Below are 4,711 nucleotides of genomic sequence, written 5' to 3' on the forward strand. Positions count from 1 at the left end.
GAAGGAACCCTCGGAATACCTGCACCCTGTTGGGGTAAACCTAACTGTAGATCCACATCATGCTCTCCCATCCCCTCTACTGGAATCATCTGAACTATGTCCGGCTCTGGGGCATGCACTGGTATAGGAGGTAACAATGGTGGTGGTGGTAACTCCTGCTCAATACCTAGTATAAACTGGTGCTCAATAGGTAAAGGAACCATCGGCTCGAAGAACTCAAATGGATCAAACATCTCTATGGGGTCATGCACTATCCCCTGTACTGGTGGTACCGGCTCCTGTGGCAATGGTGGTGGAGGTGGTAGAAGAGGAAACATATGCTCAGATACTGGAGGTATGGCTGGTTCTACTGGCCCAGTGACTGTCCTCTCGGAAGATGCAGAATAACCAGAAGATGCCATCTGATAGTATACCAAAGAAAAGAAAAGGTCATTAACAATCCTAAGATTATTTCCCTATTCTAATCTGACCTAAATCCTAACACTATTCATCCTAATTTGACTATCCCTATCTTATGTGATATCCTTATCCTATCTTAATCCTAATGTTCTTGTTTTCAGGGACCAAACCTACAGCTCTGATGCCAAACCTGTAACGCCCTCCAGACCCGGGGTATAAGTCTGGGTGTTACTAGCTAATCACCAAACCTGTACAATTTGATTAACAATTAATAAAGAAATGAAATTAAACCCCTTTAACACTAACCAGGATCTTTTTAGGTTGAAGTATGAAAACAAAAACCACTAACTACTTTTATTACAAACCAACATTCAAAGTCTCACAAACTCTCTTTATTACAAACCATTGTCTAATTCATTTTAAGCTAAGTTCAACTTTTATTCAAACACACACACCTACTATCTATCAACACTCCACCTGCTCGGGCAACTCAAAGCTTTCTTCCTGGATTGGGATCAACACCTTGGGTATAAGAGGATCCCGAGGCTTGACTCGCTTCTTTACCACTCGAGTCCTGATTGGTTTCATATTCCTTCTTAACTGAAAACAATAAGGTGAATAACAACAAAAGGGGTGAGCCAAAAGTAACTCAACAAGTCCACAAACATATAAACAGTGTTAAAGCATTTTAAATGAATCCGCCATCCCAGGTATATCTGCCAAGATATAACCTCACGAGAATAGAAAGAAGGCCATTACTGGCGAGTACAAATAAACTAAACTGGACACAAGTTCGCATCTATATTCTGCTGATCAGTCAGAATATAATGCAGATCCATATCTCAGTATATAGATCCAGTTGGGTACCCAGGCACTACGGCCCATGTCGAGGCACCAGTCATCCCGGTCCTCAGGATTAAGACACACTCAATCCCAAAATATCCTTATCTAGTCCATCGCTTAGCAACCGGGACAATCGGTATGCTTTGATATATTCCAAACACTAGAATATATCAATCTCCATGTGTTACCAACAGAATATGAATCAAGAATCAAAAGAAACGAAGAAATCAAGAATTGAAATGAAATATGAACAAAGGAATAGGGATTGTATATTAGTGATCAAGAACAATAATCAAGAGAATGTAAATGTGATAAATATTTGAATCAATATCACTATTCCGAAAGTAGAATAGAGGAAAAACTTGCCTTCTGCGCGACTTACTGCAATTGAATCACTTATGTCTATCACCTTGGACTATTACCGACTCAACTGGCCTGGCTGGCTTAGCTTCTGTTGGCAAAACAGACTGGTTAAGTCACGTCGTACTTCATTTGCATCTTGAATCGACTTCAAACTGATCCTAACATCTACCCATGCGCTTATGACTGACTCATGTATTACATATAAGCAAGTAAGACTCGATTAACCACGTAATACACATAAGCACATAAGCATATAATCATTTTTATGGTTAAAATAATTTTTAAAACCAAAAGCGACTCGCTGATTGCTCAACTGATCGTTATCTGACTCGTTTCCCATTTTTCCAGAATTTTTCGGACTCGTCTCGGCACGTAACTTGACTGATAATCAAACAAGTCACAAAATCAACTAACTTCTAAAAAAAAATAAGCTTTGATATTATTTTTAATGAAAAGGATTCATTTTTCTGAGTTAACAGGCTTTCGTTTCACGCAAAACGGACTAACGGTTGAATTATTATTAATTAAATACTGATAATTCCATTTATTAATCATTATAAATAATTATTACTAATTTTTAAAACCCAAAAATAATTTTTAAATCATTATTTAAGAAAATCAGAATTAAAAATAATTTTTCTATAATTTTTAAAATTAAATTGAATTTATTATAATTTATTGAAAATTATTTGATTAATTATCAAAATAATTAATCACTTTTAAATAATTAATAAGTAATAAATAAATAATAAATAATTAAGAAAATAATTCAATCTGATTTTTAGAAAATAATTCAGAATTATTTATAATATAAATTAATTAATTAAATAATTAATTAATCAATTTACAAAATAAATAAAACTGATTTTTAAAATTAATAAAAGTAAAATAAAAATCAAAATTTCAGAAACAGTTGTCAGAAATTGGTTTCTGACAAAAACAGATCAAAACCGGGTAATCTGAACGGGTCAAACGGGTTGGATTCCGGGTCACCAAGAACACGCCGGAATTTTTCCAGATTCCGGTGAATTCCCAGAGTCCGGCCAAGCTTCGATCAGCCCCAAATCAACACTGTTTGGTGCTGTTTTTGAGTGCTTTTCATTGCAAATCAACACAGCAATCCAACCACGGCCAAAACATCACAGAATAACTCCTGAATCAACTTCTCCGGCAAAATCGACATAAACTCCGGCCAAAAATCGAATTTGCAGAATCGTACATAAAATCAAACGTTATATAGTGCAAAATGAAGCTAAGAACATATACAATCAAAGCCCTAACATTACAAGAACCAAATATTCACAGAAATCATCGAGTTGTGTTTTGAAAATTCGACCTAAACCCTAGAATTCGTGAATCACTATCCAAGCATCGTTTGTTCAATTAAACACCATGAATTGACTGTAAATCATCTAACAAAGCTATATCAATCATCAAAACATCAGAATAACCCCAGAATCAAAAAGCCCTAATTCGAACATAAACCCTAAAAATCAAAAATAAAAAATGATACAATAAAACGTGAAATTGATGCAAGAAACAGAAAGAACGGATCACAACCTTTGATTTGAGTACTTGAATCACACGATTTGATGCTGTAATCAGTGAGAAATGACGACTTGATTCTTCGACCCGAACCTGTTCTTCCCGACCCGATTTCAGAGAATTTTTGGTAATTTTACAGATTTTAATGATTAAATATAATTAATTAAATAAAAATTAGGCTATTTATAGTAGTAAAAATAATACTCCTAATTAAAATTAAGGGGCTAATTATACATTAAATAAAAATATTGGGCCCTAATTTTTATAATTTTTGAGTATTAAAATTTAATTTATAAATATTTTATATATGCAATATATATGCCAAAAATTCCCAAAAATTGTGAATAATGCAAAAATGCAAAGAAATAATATAAATGAAAGTCCTATAATTTTATAAAAATAAAAATGTAATTTTTGTGGGGTTTTTGACACCCAATGGGGCCCGAAAAAATCATTTTTCGCAAAACGAGAAAATTTATAAATTATCTAGATGTTCAGAACAAGGCGATTGTAAAAGCCATTTGATGAAAAATAAGGCCCATTATTTTATTTGAAATACTGGCTTTAAAATCATCGTTTGGGTCATAAAATGTTTGAAATAAAACCTATAAATGCATAATAAAATATCTGAAAAATACCTTAAAATACAGAAATGACATGGAATACACGTATCACGTAACAGTTAGGGTTTATCAGATAATCATATATAAATGACACATTAATTCACATATTTTATTATAATCATGATATAATATAAACGTAAAGTTCCCAGTCGTTACACTTGCCCTTGGTTGGGCTACTGGTGCTGATGGTGGTGGTGGTCTAGCAATCCTAAGCACATTCACCTTCTGAACAGGCTCCTTACAGTTCCTTGCCATATGGCCTACCTTTCCACACTTGAAACAAGTCATTTCAGGCTTTCCTGCACCGCTTGGGCATTCCGTTGAGTAGTTTCCTTTCTGGTTACGTTTGAAGCATGTCACATTTAGCTTATTGCACCTCCCCGGGTGTCGCTTTCCACATATCTTACACTCCTAAATCTGGAGTCTATTATCCTTCACTGATTGTCCCGTCTTCTGGAAATGATTCTTCTGATTTCCATTCCCGGGCTTGAACTTTTGAAACTTCTGGTTCTGATTTCCAACATTCCTTCCAACATTCCCTCCAAACTTAGAGCTTCCTTGGTCTTGTTCATATTCCTCAAACTTTCTCTTCTTTCCTTCACTTTCCCTCTTAGTTGCTTCTCTTTCTCCTTTTACAATCATCGTTTTCCGTCCCAAAGTAGCATAAGTCCTTATCTCTAGAAGAGCCACTTGACTTCGAATCCACGGCTTAAGTCCTTGTTGAAATCTTTTGGTCTTCTTAGCTTTCGTATTCACGTTCTCAGGCACAAATCTAGCCAACCCTGAAAACTTCACCTCATATTCCGCCATTGTCATGTCTTTATGTCTAAGATTCAGAAACCTCATTTCCAACTGGTCTTGCATATAACTTCGCAAATACTTCTCTAAAAACATCTCTATAAACTTTTCCAAGGTTACAACTTCTCCTTCAAGCAACG

Source organism: Apium graveolens, chromosome 8, assembly GCF_009905375.1.
Source record: "Apium graveolens cultivar Ventura chromosome 8, ASM990537v1, whole genome shotgun sequence".
Lineage (NCBI taxonomy): Eukaryota > Viridiplantae > Streptophyta > Magnoliopsida > Apiales > Apiaceae > Apium > Apium graveolens.